The sequence below is a fragment of the Camelina sativa genome, chromosome 1, assembly GCF_030686135.1.
Source record: "Camelina sativa cultivar CO46 ecotype springtype chromosome 1, ASM3068613v1".
NCBI lineage: Eukaryota > Viridiplantae > Streptophyta > Magnoliopsida > Brassicales > Brassicaceae > Camelina > Camelina sativa.
The window spans coordinates 17,090,342-17,106,060 of record NC_141880.1 but is presented as its reverse complement, the minus strand read 5'-3'; the positions used below and the strand labels follow the sequence as shown (position 1 = coordinate 17,106,060).

The window sequence follows — 15,719 nt, the reverse complement described above, 5'->3', positions numbered from 1 at the left end:
ACTCACTAGTAAAAAAAAATGTATAGCCACGTTTTTGTCACCAAGCATCGTGACTAAAATGTTATTTCCACGAATAGGCCACAAAACTAATTTGTAGCAATTTCGTGACAAACTTGGCCACGAAATATCACGAACCCACAGCGTGACTATATTTGTCACGGAAAATATTTGTGGCTAAATAGACACGAACAATTTCGTGGCTATTTCGTGGTTATTCCACCGAAATATCCATCCCTAAGAAGATTCTATAGCCATGATATCATGCGTAGCTAACTCGTGCCTAGATTACTATCATGGAGTACATTCGTGGCCAATTTGTGACTAACCCACCGAATTATCGTTGCCTCTAAAATCGGTCGTGACAAATTCGTGACTTCTCCACCGAATTATCCATATGGAATGATAAGCAATTATGCATAGAAGTCCTGGTGTAAAAGTCTTTAAACATGTGTAGAATATAACCATACTCTGATGACACAAATAAAAAGATGCAGCATGTTTATTTCATTTGGATTTTGGATCTTGACGTGGATTAGCGAACTTTGAACTTAAATTTAAAAGAGACACACCCATTTTTCTGCCCCCTATCAGTCTGTTACCCGATGCAGTTTTGTGAACCCATCCAAGGTAATCTCACAAGTTGCCCTCAGATAGTACATCCCCCTGTCTAGACATGTAATAATGAAACAGAAAATAACAATGACATAGAAGTCAGACACTCAAGATTCCTAAGATTAATTGTAGTGATATTTGTTAAAGTATTAGCTTGTTTTGCCCCATATCGTAGGACAAGTCTCTCTTTGCATAGACATTGAGGAGTGTCAAACCGTTATGGTTTATGAAATCCAGATCATTTTTTTTTGGTACTTCGCAATATCATCAGTTCCTGCGCAATACATCGAACATTGACCATGTACAACGTCCTCGTAAAAATTCCAAGTTAATGACCAAGTATGAACGTGCACGTATCCTCAGAATTCACGCTTTCCATATTAGGTATGGCTCTGTCTCCCTTTAAGTTTGTATCCTCATCTTAATATTCTTCTGTTTACTCAATATCTTGGTTGATATGCTTACCAAGATCATTATTTGAAGAAATCAAATTTTAGCAAATTTTAGTGGAATTTTTGACGAAGATATTTGGAGAAAAATGAGTCTTTTAAAATTTTGAGATAGTTTTGACTTTTGACCAAGATATTTTAATGTATCTTTGTGGTTTTTTTTGTTTATCTAGTATTTTTGAGGTTATTTTAGCAAATCTCTTTTACAAAATAAGATCATTTTTCCATTCTACAAAAAAAGGTTTCACAATAGCTAAAACAACATCAAAGACTATTATACAAAATATTTTTGAATTAATATTCTCAAAAAATAAAACAAAATGGAGAAAAGATATATCAATGGAGTTTGCTTTCTTTGTTTTCTAATTGGCTATTACATTGGGTACGTTTTTTTATTTCATTTATGATGTATGTGAATAAAACTAAAACTATCTACGTAACGTACATGCAAATTTTATGTTTATAACAATAAGTTAGTTTGGTTTCTTAGCATGATGTGTATCAGAACTGTACAAAATGCTGAGGCAAAACTTGTATTATCTGAAAAAACTCCTCAAGTTGCGTTACACCATGGTGAAGCTTTCCAGCAGGTTGAGAAACGATTAGGGCTTGGGTGCAAGAAAGGATGTCATTTGTTATGTTATGGCGATCCACTTTTTCCTCTAAGTCGTTGTATATGCTAATATTTTCTATATAATATTAATTAATTGAATAAATAAGATATGCTTTCATTATTAATAAAATTTTATTTGACAATTGATGCTTACATTACATAATAATAAAACATACCAACCCGATTTATAACAAAATTCCAATGGTTTTCTTTTCTTTTTTAAAATCAAAATAAAACAAATCAAAACGCTGATTGTAAACCCTCTTAAAACACTAAGCAACGATTAAATTGTGTTTTTTTTAACGATTAACTTGTGTTTAATTAACATTAGTTGTAAATATCCCCAACAAACCAAAGTAACTTATGCTTAACGAAATCAACACAATACAAAGCTTCATTGGTGTATTTCTCCATAACGCCACTCACTAGTAAAAAAAAAATGTATAGCCACGTTTTTGTCATCAAGCATCGTGACTAAAAATTTATTTCAACGAATAGGCCACGAAACTAATTTGTAGCAATTTCGTGACAAACTTGGCCACGAAATATCACGAACCCACAGCGTGACTATATTTGTCACGGAAAATATTTGTGGCTAAATAGACACGAACAATTTCATGGCTATTTCGTGGTTATTCCACCGAAATATCCATTCCATAATACTGTACCATGGAATAGTAAGAAGATTCTAAAGCCACGATATCATGCGTAGCTAACTCGTGCCTAGATTACTGTCACGGAGTACATTCGTGGCCAATTTGTGACTAACCCACCGAATTATCGTTGCCACTAAAATCGGTCGTGATAAATTCGTGACTTCTCCACCAAATTATCAAAAGTTTCATGTCTTATTATTTTCAAAATCGAGAGTGGATGGATCAATGTATTGATCCAGTCAGAAATTGTATTTCAGAAACATTTATGGCGGGGTTTGATGTTTTTATCGAATTTGCTTGTAATCAAGCATCTTATCGGGAAACCAAACACTTTTTTGTGTCCTTGTGCTCGGTGTAAGAATGCAAAGCAGCGTGATGCATGAACAGTCACTAGCATCTTTATCGGGTGGGGTTTAAAGGAAATTACTATATTTGGTTGAACCATGGAGAACATTATTATCATGTTGGGTAATCTTCGGGGGCAAGTCATTTTACCTTTGAAGAAGCAATGTTGCCGCTAAATGCTACAAATTTTCAAGCTCCAGGAAATACTTATGAGTATTTTCCATACGCAGATGTTAACATTGTACCAGAGGCAGCGTCTCCACATGTGTTGGAGAATACAATGGAAGCAACACATGAAAAGGCATATGTTGATAGTGTTTTTGAAGCTTTTGAAGGCGCTAAAGAGCCTCTTTACGATGGATGTCCGGAAGAAATTTCTCAGCTGTACCTGGCTTCCCGTATGTTGAAAGCAAAATCTGATTATAATATGGTGGAAGCATGAGTTGATGAACTATCACAAACAAGTGGATGGCTTAATGATCAAGACTACACAGTGCTCCAGACATTTATGTTGCTCAACTGTGATAAATTTGAGCCTTATGAACGGTATGAAATTTTTGTTACTTTAATTGCTCTTCAAGACGATACACACAATCAGTTTGTCGCACCAAGTACAATTGTTCGAATTGAATCACATGTGGTAGAAGATGAAGTTCATTATGATGTTTTACCTGTCTCTCCTCCTAATGACGAATACATAATTGAAGAAGAGTTAGAAGATTCATGTGATGACTCTGATTCAGATTCCGATTACGATACCGAATAAGTTTTCTTATATATTTTATATATGAATTATGTCTGACTATATTTTATAAGTTCTAATGTTTTTTATTATATAATTTCACATTATAATATGAGAAATACCCTAAAATAGCACTAAAACAAGTTTTATGGACAATTATAGCACACATTCCATAAATTTCCAAAAATAGCACTATTTAACACATTAAAATATTTAAAATCAATTTTTAGAATTTTGTTTTTTAGGTTTGGGTTCTCAATTTCACATTTAGGGTATAGTTTTGAGGGGTAGGGTTTAGTATTTTGAATTTAGGATTTAATTTTAAAAGATTAATTGGCGCTATTTTTGGAATTTTAGAAATGTAGTGCTAAGTTTGAAAAAAAAACTTAATTTTGTGCTATTTTTGAGAATCTCCCTTATAATATGTAATATCACATTGTAATATATCAATATATATATATGTACATATATTTTATATATATTTAATTTTTTAATCATAATAATTAATATTGCTAAATCATATAAAGTAATTTTGATAAGCCATAGAAATATGTAAAAGAACTATTGAAATGTATTATGAGTTCTTTTCTTTTTATATATAAAATTTCTATAAAGAATTAATTTATTACGTTTATTATAGTTTATTTTATCAGGAAATTAATGTTACTGTAACGCCCGCGAACCAAAACTCTGCGTTTTGGGGGTGGGTGTCGATCGACACTCATGGTGGTGTCGACCGACACCACTTATTCTGGTTCGACCAGATTGATTTAATTATTTTTTTGGATCGGTTTGGTTTAGGGAAAACCATCTAACCGAGTTATTTAAGAGAGAAAACGACCTAGGTCGTGTTTGTTTTGTCTCAAGCCGTTTTTGAGAAAAATACAGAGAGAAAAAGGAGAGAAACTGTTCTTGAGGTTTTAGAGAGAGTTTGGGAGATTTGAAGGTGTTTTTGGAGAGATCTTCCTGTGAGAGTGAAGATCCAAGGCTAGGAATGTGGTGGGAAGGTTTTTGTGGTGGTAGCTTCGTCTTTTGGGCTTAGATCTCTTTGCTGGCTAAGGTGAGTGCATGATCATGGCTTATCTAAGCTAAGATCTCTGTTTCTGTGATATTGTGTGTTGTTTGGTTGTTTGTTTTGGTTGTATGTTAGTTTTCGTAGCTCATGAGGCTTGGATTCGTTCCTGGGTTTGTGTGGGACGAAAAGGAGCAGTTTGGAGGCGAGATTCGGAGGTTCTGTTCGAAGGAAATCACTGCTCGACAGTGGTGTTGGTCGACACTAACGCGAGGACGGCTCGGGAACTTAGCGAGTGTCGGTCGACACCATGTGGAGGTGTCGGTCGACACCATTAGGGTTTCGGGGATGTCGAGCAGGTGTCGGTCGACACCCAAGTGGTGTTGGTCGACACCAGATGTCCAATGTCGGTCGACACCTTCTGGTATCGGTCGACACCCTTCTGACAGTAACCAGATTGTGTCGGATCACTTGTGTATGTTCCTGGTTTGTTTTATTGTTGTTGTTTGTGGCATGAGAGGTCTTATTGCTTGTGTGTATAGCCAAGTAGACGGGAGGATTGCCTCACTGAGTATTTATCAAATACTCATGCATCTCAATTTGTGTTTGTGGTGCAGGTAAAGGCAAAGTGTGATTGTGGAATCAAGGAAATGAAGAGGAAGATGTTCTAGGGACTCAATTGATTGTTGTCTGGCATTGCTAGGTTGCTAGAGTTGGGTCTTTAGAACTTGCTAGGTTGTTGGTTCCTTAGTTTCCTATTGTTGTTTGACATTGAAATGGTTAGGATTGGTTATTGGTTATTCTATTTTGGATTATTGGTTCTGTTGGTTGTTTAATTGTTTAATTGTTATTCCGCTGTTGTTTGTGATTGTGGTTAGGTGGCTAGTGGGTATGAGACCACTAGTCATAGTTATTTATTATTATTTATTATTATTTAAAATAAAAAACGGGTCAGGTCGTTTCAGTTACTAAGACATATAAAATTTAATTCATAAAATTGCTATTACAATTCATGTTTCTAAATCATAGAATTTTTATCACAATTCATTAAAATTAATTAATTTTTATACACCAATTTTTTTGGGTTTGGGCGGTTAAATAAAAATATTTTACACCATCCCACTAAATAATTTCCCACCAATTAGCTTCCCGCGACATGGGAACGGTTATGGAAGAGCTGGTTGCATCACGACAAGCACTTAATCTGATCATGCAGTCTCTTGGAATTAGACAACCCTCTGCTGCTGCTGCTGCTGCTCCTGCTAAAATTTCTGCTGCTGCTCATGCTCCAGCTTCTACAACAGCTGCTCCTACTCCAGATTCTACAACTCCTGCTTCACCTACATCTTCACACCAAGGCAACTTAGATGCTTGGTGTGCATCATTCGGTATTTAAGTTTCGGTCAATGATGGCTAAGTTTTTTTGTTGAACTTTCTAACAGGATAGACTTTTGTTTAGCAAGTCTTTTGGTAAAATGTAAGATAAGACTACTTAATGTGCTATTTAGCCATTCTTTTTGGTAATATGTAAACATCAAACTAATTTTGGTAATGTAAAATATGGTTATTTGAATTTCATGTTTTGTGATTTTGGCTTTTCATTACAGGTTTTTGGTTTTAGTAATTAATATTATTGTAGATTTTTGGCAAATAATCAGCCACAAAACAAATTATATTTGTAGCTTTGTTACAATAAGCCACCAACATAAATCATGGCTTAATAGCTAAGCTACTGACATGTTACGCTTTAAATCGTAGCTATATTTACACGAAATTATATGGTGATCAAGCGTGACTAATATAGTCACTAAGCACTGTGACAATTTCATAGCTATAGTATGCTAGGAATTAAAAGTGATTGTTTCTTAGCTAGAACTAGCCACGAATAAACGTGATCAATATGTAGCTAATTTAGCCACGAAGCGGTTGTGATGTTTACGTAGCTAAATTAGCCATGAAGCGATTGTGATGTTTACGTAGCTAAATTTAACCACTAATGGTGAGTGACAAATTCGTGACTCGAAAGCCACGAAAAAGCAAAGCCAACAATTTAGTTACGAAGCTCTATCTACGATTTTTTTAGTGACAATTCGTGACTTTTTAACCTTATAGCCACGAATGTTTAGGCTTAGCCACGAATGTTTAGGCTATACATGTTTTTTTTACTAGTGACTTCTTGTAAGCTGAGGTGTCATCAACCAAGAACCAGTCACAAATGCAAACCCTACCGTGAGTATCCGTGAAACCGTGGGACTCAACCGCCACCGCTGCATCACCGTAGTCTTCTTTTCACCGCCAATTTCGCCGCAATGCAAACGCCTTGTAACACGAAGAAGAGCGTAAGTTCTCCTGTAGGCATCTCACGAGTTAAATAAAAGAAGAACAAGTCGAGAACCAAACCGGAGACGATGAACGTTCCCAATATCCCCGGAAACAAAGCCCAACTAGAGCTCATCCTGCGTTCAGAAACTCGCCGCATTGGTGTGTAAACGGCTGGCAGGAGAATAGCCGGAACCATAATATTCCACCTACGACCCCAGAAGTCTTGTAAAGATGTGGCTAAGTATGGTTTGTTTGACTGTGGCTCGAGCTCACACCCAAGAGATATAGAGATCAAAACTTTGAGTGACGTAAAAATAATCCCAATCTCTAGATATAGATGTACAAAATAGAGACCCATCAGAAGAATGGGAAGCATATTTTGTTTGTAACCATACAAATGTAGTAGCACGCCAAATATAGCAACTTTAATGACGAAAACTAATTTGTGCAAATCAGTGTTAGGTTTACGGTTTTGTTGGGCTTTGATTGGAAAGCAAGTAAAGAAGAGGAACCCTAAGAGATTTGTTGGAACTGGGATTAGAGGACCTTTATCAAAGGAGAAGAGAATGAGTTTGAAATTTGCGAGCCATGTGAGGAAAAATGCTGTGAAGAAAGATAAATGAACAGAGGAGAAAAACAGAGGAAGAACAAGAAACAAAGCAACGATGGGTAAAACAGAGAGGAATCGAGGAATACGGATAAGTTGCAGAGGGTCTATTTTAGAAAAAGGAAGACTGGGGATAAGAACGTTGACAAACCGTGTGAAGATACACCTGGCCGTTGAATGAAGACTTCACACGTGAGAAGGGTTAGCTAAGCTTGGAGCAAAAGCAATTCCAAGTATAAATAAAGTTTAGAGGCAGCAGTTTTGGGGCATGATGATTATGATGAGAGTATAGCCGACATGAGGCTAAGTGGTGAGAGAGGAATCCGAGGAATGTGAGCGAGGATTACGATCTCTACTTTCATTATCTTTGTCTTTGTAATCTTCTTTCTAAGGGTTTTTGAGAGTTTTCTTGTAATCTGAGAGCAATACTCTATCTTTGGAATTAATATTCAAGTACTATTCAGATTAAAGCTTTGATTCCCTTAGTTTCACTGTTCATAGCTTAACAAATTGGTGCTTTTGTGACTAGTGACACTAAGAGAAAAAAAAAAAAAAAAAAAAAAAAAACAAAAAACAAAATATCATCCCTTCTTTACACAACAAAAGGAGTCTATTCGACATTTTTGTCCCTTTCTATTTTTTCTCTTTCTTCCTTCAGAACGAACAAAAGAAACAGAGAGAGAGTGATGACGTTGTCACCGATAGCCGAAAGCCCGTCGACGGAAGAACAAGGGGACATGTTTGGTGATGTGTACGACAAGCTGGGCACCCTCAGCCTCCAAATCAAAGAAATCCAGGATGGGAAGCGGATCTCAGATCAGAAGCTTGACACCATGCTGGTGCGTTTCACCGCCTCCGATGACAGGATGCTTGAGATCCACAAAAAACTCGAGTTCTTGCTGTCTTCTTTTCCGGCGCCTGGAACAGTGAAGGAGCAGGGGTCAACAAGCTTTCTCGAAACACCTCCGTCTCAAGATTCTCGCATTCCGGATCCACCGCCGCCTTCCGTACCAGTTCGTCGGGAACTCGCTCCTGCCATGCGCGACAACTACGAGAGGGGTCCAAATCCGCGTGAGTCGTTGTTAAAAAATGTCGAGATGCCTTTATTTGACGGAACGGAAGCTTACAGCTGGATCGCTAGGGTTGAGCGTTTCTTTCGAATGGGTGGGTTTAACGATACCGACAGATTGGAGCTGGTCTCTGTCAGCCTCACCGGCGATGCCCTGAGCTGGTACAACTGGGAGACTAACCGTCTGCCTTTTCAATCTTGGCTACAGTTTAAGGCAAGGTTGTTTCTCCGATTTGGGAATCTCAAAAGCAGAGGACCAAGTTAGAGCCTTTTTTGCCTTAAGCAAACCGGTACAGTTGCTGAATACATCCATCAGTTCGAAGACCTTTCTTCTCAAGTCTCAGGCTTAGATGATAACAAGTTGGAGGGTATTTTCTTAAATGGGTTGTCTTTGGAGATGCAAGAGATCATCCACATGTGGAAACCATAGAGCTTACCTGAGATGGTTGGGGTAGCACGCGATATGGAATCAAGCCTCATCAGACGAGTGGTATTGCGGGAACTCCAGTCAGACAAAGGTCCACTTAAACATCACCAGGAGAGTCGCCAATCCAATTTTTCACACTCTGGAGGAGGAAATTCGAAACCTTTTGTCACCATTCAGCATAGTCAGCGTGAACCACCACCCGCGACCACCTCAAGACCTCGTAAGTATTTCACAGATGCAGAGTTGGACGAGAAATGGCGTCGGGGACTGTGTTTCAAGTGCGATGGCCGCTACTTTAAGGGTCACGTCTGTCCTAACAAAGAACTTCAGGTAATGGCTGTTATTCACGGTTATGAAATGGAGGTTTTAGAGGAAAACATGGTGGAACTTGAGGATACAGGGAACAACGAGGATCAACCTCAACTGATGTCACTATCCTATGCGTCATACATGGGTATCTCTTCTGAACATACCATGAAGATGCGTGGCACTCTTGGCAAACAACCTATCGTAGTTATGCTCGACAGTGGTGCTACTCACAATTTCATCACACCAGGCTTGGCAGCTAAACTTCGAGTGGGAAATGAAAAGACGACGGGGCTACATATCATCCTAGGCACAGACATAACAGTGCGAGGCTCGGGAGTTTGTAGACAGGTCAGCTTCTCCGTCCAAGGGGTTGAGTTTAACGGTGATCTGGTTACTTTGGATCTGGCCAATGTGGACATTATTCTGGGCATGGCTTGGCACAGAACCTTGGGTGACTGTGATGTCAACTGGGATAAACAGACAATCTCCTTCTGGCATAGAGGTCGTCATGAAACGTTGTGTGGTGAACTGGATCTTCATGTCTCCAAGATGTCTCTCAAGACTTTCTCGCCTACTGCTGTACCTTCCTTCAGTAAACCCTCCGCAGTGCTCTCACCTCTGCCTGAACCTCTGTCCACAGTCCTAGATACGTTTGCAGATGTTTTTGCTTCACCAACTACGTTGCCACCAATTCGAGGTAGGGAACACTCAATCAAGTTACTTCCTCACTCGGGAACCATCAGTGTCCGGCCATACCGTTATCCTCATGCACACAAGGAGGCCATGGGAGAGTTAGTTCACGAAATGCTACAGGCGGGTATCATTAGACCAAGTAAGAGCCCTTTTTCTAGCCCTGTTTTGCTGGTTAAGAAGAAAGACAATTCCTGGCGTTTCTGCGTCGACTACAGAGCTCTTAACAGAGCTACCATTGCGGATAAGTTCCCCATCCCTTTGATTGACGAGCTTCTGGACGAGTTGTGTGGAGCTCAAATATTTTCGAAGCTGGACCTCAGGTCAGGGTACCATCAAATCCGAATGAAAGAAGAGGACGTTGAGAAGACCGCTTTCCGCACTCATGATGGACATTTTGAGTTCCTTGTGATGCCTTTTGGCCTCATCAACGCTCCGGCAACCTTCCAGGCCCTCATGAATGAAGTTTTCAGGCCCTTTCTTCGCAAGTTTGTCCTAGTCTTTTTCGATGATATTCTCATCTACAGCACGACTCTGGACGAGCACATCGCCCACCTCACCACGGTTTTTCAAGTGTTCTCTGACCAACAATTGTTTGCCAATCGCAAGAAGTGCCTCTTCGGTCAGGATCAGGTGGATTACCTGGGACACATAATTTCGGCTCAAGGGGTTGCCACTGATCCAACTAAGACTGCGGCAATGCAAACTTGGCCTACTCCAAAGTCCGTTAAGGAGTTGCGCGGATTCTTAGGTCTCACAGGTTATTACAGACGTTTTGTCAAGGGTTACGGAGTGTTGGCTAAACCTCTCACTGATTTGTTGCGCAAAGATCAGTTCATTTGGTCTCCTCAAGCTACCACTGCCTTTGAAACTCTGAAAGCTGTTATGACGTCTGTTCCAGTTCTTGCTCTGCCCGATTTCACTAAAGTGTTCGTGGTGGAATCTGACGCCTCCGGGTTTGGCCTCGGGGCAGTACTCATGCAAGACCGCAGGCCTATTGCGTTTTTCAGCCATGGTCTAACTCCAAGGGAACAACTTAAACCCATCTATGAACGCGAACTCATGGCCATAGTGTTGGCTGTTCAAAAGTGGCGTCACTATCTCCTGGGCAGAACATTCATGGTGCACACAGACCAGAAAAGTCTCAAGTTCTTGCTTGAGCAACGGGAAGTTTCTCTGGAATACCAGAAATGGTTGAGCAAGCTGCTGGGCTACTCTTTTGACATTGTCTACAAACCAGGCATCGATAACAAGGCAGCGGATGGACTCTCCCGCATCCCTCCTCAAACTTTCCCTCAGCTCTCGTCGTCGATCCTGGCGATCACAACCCCATCAGTTATTCAGCTTCAGGACATTTTTAAAGTGAACGAAACGAATGCTCAGCTTCAGGACACCATCTCAGCCATCAACACTGGTTCACTGACCACTCCGGGTTATACAATAAGAGATAACAAGCTCTGGTACAAGAATAGGTTAGTCATACGAAAGGACTCTCGGTTCATCCCACTCATTCTGTCTGAGTACCACGATGGTAAACTTGGAGGACACTCTGGGGTTCTGAAAACATTGAAACGCATCAACCAATCCTTCCATTGGCCAGGGTTGGTGAAAGATGTTCAGCGTCTGGTGGCTGAATGTCAAGTTTGTCAGACTCATAAGTCGTCCACCCTGTATCCTACAGGATTGTTACAGCCATTGCCCGTTCCAAATCAAATATGGGAGGATCTGACAATGGACTTCATCGAAGGTCTTCCTCTCTCGAATGGTATCAATGTTATATTGGTGGTGGTGGATAGACTTAGCAAGTTTGCCCATTTCATTGGTCTCAAACATCCGTTCACAGCCGCGGATGTCGCGCAAAAATTTGTTGCAGAGGTTATTCGTCTCCACGGGTATCCTGTGTCTATTGTCTCTGACCGGGACAGGATCTTTCTCAGCAAGTTTTGGACAGAATGCTTCAAACTGGCAGGTACTAAACTCAAATACAGCACCGCGTTCCATCCTGAAACAGATGGTCAATCAGAGGTCCTCAATCGTTGTTTGGAAGCTTACCTTCGTTGCTTGGCTTCTTCCAACCCACGGACATGGCAACGTTTCCTTTCTTGGGCAGAACTGTGGTACAACACATCGTTTCACACATCATTGAAGACCACGCCCTTCCAAGTAGTCTATGGCAGAGCTCCACCTTCTCTCCTGCAGTATGAGGAGCGTTCTACAACCAATGTTGATCTGGAAAGGTTACTCCGGGAACGGGATTTGATGCTGCGTCAAATCAAGGATCACTTGTTACAGGCACAACAGGCTATGAAGAACAACGCAGATAAGCATCGCCGTGAAGTGGTTTTTAAAGAGGGTGATATGGTTTTCTTGAAGTTGCGGCCGTATAGACAGCAATCAGTTACGACGAGAGTATGCCAGAAACTCGCGGCTAAGTTCTTTGGTCCCTATGAGGTTTTAGAACGCATTGGTAAAGTTGCTTACCGTTTACAACTTCCTGACGGGGCCAAGATCCACCCAGTTTTTCACGTGTCTCAACTGAAACCAGCCCTTGGGCATGGCGTTGAAGTCACTCCTTTACCTGATCTCTTTGCTCAGAACGAGGATTTCAGTATCGAGCCAGCAGAGCTGCTAGACACTCGCTACAATGCTGAAGGGTATTTGGAGGGTCTGATTCAGTGGCATGGTCTTCCCGCCCATGAAAACACCTGGGTTACATTAGCGATCTGGTGACACAGTTTCCTTTATTCAAGCTTGGGGACAAGCTTCGTTTCGAGGGAGGGGGTATTGATAAGCTGCAGAGGGTCTATTTTAGAAAAAGGAAGACTGGGGATAAGAACGTTGACAAACCGTGTGAAGATACACCTGGCCGTTGAATGAAGACTTCACACGTGAGAAGGGTTAGCTAAGCTTGGAGCAAAAGCAATTCCAAGTATAAATAAAGTTTAGAGGCAGCAGTTTTGGGGCATGATGATTATGATGAGAGTATAGCCGACATGAGGCTAAGTGGTGAGAGAGGAATCTGAGGGATGTGAGCGAGGATTACGATCTCTACTTTCATTATCTTTGTCTTTGTAATCTTCTTTCTAAGGGTTTTTGAGAGTTTTCTTGTAATCTGAGAGCAATACTCTATCTTTGGAATTAATATTCAAGTACTATTCAGATTAAAGCTTTGATTCCCTTAGTTTCACTGTTCAAAGCTTAACAAATACCAGATTTGATTTTGGGTGGTAAATAGTAACAATAAGTTATGGAGATGATTGCAATAACCAATACCTTGATCAAGCTCTTAAGTTCTTCCTCCATTACTTAGATCTTTGTGTTTTGTTGTTGAGTTTTTTTGGCAATCACCAAAAGTTGTGACTTGACAGATCTTTTAATGGGAAATTTAAGTTAAATGTTTGCAGATACGGCATCGATTACATAGTGGGTGAAAATTAACAGCATTAAGTTCGACTACTTTTGTTGTTAGTCTTGAGTTAACATGGTTATAAAATCCTCAACCATACAAAAAAAAAAGTAATGAGAAATGTTTATAGGAAATGAGGATTAGAAGAATGATTGGTAACTCTGGTTTAGTAAAGTTGGATTAAGGTATGTGCAACTTCACTTAGTTAAAGTTTGTGGTAAGTATGATTTATTAGACCGTGGCACAGTTTAGTGAGAATAATACCAATACCAAATCTGGCAATATTTAGTGACAAAAGAAGGTGTAAGACGCATCTTAAGAATTCTCAAACCAGACGAGATGGCAATATGGCATAGTTTCTGTTTTCATTTGTTAATAACGAGATGTCATAGATAAAATAACAACACAAACGCAATCTATTGTACAAAAAAGATAGTTATATACTCATATCACACAAGTTTGGCGGATAAACAGCTTTATCGCACATCATCATAAAAACTCATTTATATTTATTCAATCAATTATATCACACAAGTTTGGCGGATAAAAAGTTTAATGACCATGGCTTATCTGATAGATTAGACATCTGTTTAATGTGTTTCTTTGAATGGTGATTGATTCCCTTGTGTGTTTGTGTGATTTCGTGGTTGTTTATGGCTTGGTTTGGCTACTATGAGTGGCATGGACGAGTTTGTGGCTTGTGGAGACTATGACTGTCGACGGAAATTGATGCTAGGACACCAAGTCGTGTGATATGATTCTTCCAAGGAATCGGCACCTTCAAGTTGGTAGATAGAGACACCTTGATTCTAAGGATAATGAAGCCTCAAGAATAAGGATGGTGGAACGAATGGTCGCACAAGATTTGCGGAAAGACTCTTGATATACCGATTTGATCTCTCAGCCTCGCACCAAATAGATCGGATCTCTCAGCATCGCACCAAGAAGATCGGTTTTGTTGACTGTTGGAATCACACCGAGCAGTTGGTTTTGATTGTTGGAATCACACCAAGCAATCAGTTTTGTTCACAAAGAACATAAGAGAATCACTCTCACAAAGAAAAGATTTTGATAAGTTAGTTGATTATTTCATTCCTCTAACATGAGTTTATAAAGGAAAAGAAACTTGGTAACAAAGTCAAATATTAAATATTTTTGAAACTAAAAGACAATAAAGATAGATGGTTGAATGAAGACCCAATTCTTAGTGTTTCCCTTCCCAAGGTGAAGAGAATCACTCTATTTTGATCACTCCTCTTTGACCACAAATAAAGTGATTATTTTGGGCTTTCTTGAACTTGAATTAGGCTCAAAGTAGCATATACGTGATAGACATAAACTCCAATAGACTTTCATATGCTCTCATTGCCCATAATCTCTTGAATTAGCCCATTTAAGTGCCTCCTTGATATTATATATGACTCCTTGATCCAATTTTCTGATGAGAAATAACATGGGCTGTATCATTTCTTCACCTATAGCTTAGTAAAAACAACTCCTTGTTGCCATACATAGTTCTGGAAACTTCTAAACCAATTGGACCTAAAACTCTTCAAATGTAGAACTAGATTGACCTCCTTTGGAAAATGAAGAGTATCCTTGTATTTCGTTAGCCAAATCTTCTCTTTCTGAATTTTTTGGAAACATAACATATCCATTAACATCCTCGATGTGTTTTCGTGTCAAAATTGTCTCTGAGTTGGTCTGTGAAACACAATCTTTGGATGAGATGCGAAACAGGGACTATGACAGATCCATTGACTTGAAATATCCATATCTTTCAAGTATGAACTAATTAGAATGAGATTCCAATTTTCAATGGTTCTAGGATGGATCTAGATTTCAGAACAGTTTGGTTCATTGCTTGAATCCTTTTTTCTTGGTCGGAATCCTCCGTTTAATGCTCGTAGGTATAAATCGCGTAGCCATGAGTTTACATGATTTGTAAAATGAATAACTCCTTCATCCGAACTCTGATTAGACTGATTCCACTTCGAGATATGCTCTAGATTGGGTAACAATGTATCCCAAATGGTTGTTTGGTTGGAAGAATTGATCTTCAACTTCGTTCGTGTTGAACAAGACTCAAGGATCTTCTTGGATATTATCATGATCATATCATCGTGTGGTTTCACGATGGACTGATGAGGGTGTCGGTCGACACTAGTGTTCAGCAGACTGCGGATGTGTCTTTTTTGCTTACGTGGTTTGGTTGTTCTTTTTGAATTACTTATGCTTGTATTTTCGCTTATGTATAACCTAGTGGATGAGATGATTGCCTCACTAAATATTTGTGATAATATTTATGCATTTTAATTGTTGTTTGTAGTATTGGTATCTCAATTGTTGTTTGTAGTATTGGTATGTGTGGACATCGAATCATGGCAATAAGGAGGAGGATGATCTAGAATTTCAGTTATGTGTTGTTGGTCTTGGTATATATTATTAATGTTGGAATCT

At 39.4% G+C, this 15,719-nt stretch overlaps 1 pseudogene; it reads right to left on the bottom strand.

Moving 5' to 3' along the window:
* Positions 1-1,562: 1,562 nt before the first annotated feature.
* On the bottom strand, positions 1,563-13,156 carry LOC109128004 (putative long-chain-alcohol O-fatty-acyltransferase 5; annotated as a pseudogene).
* Between the last annotated feature and the right edge of the window lie 2,563 nt (positions 13,157-15,719).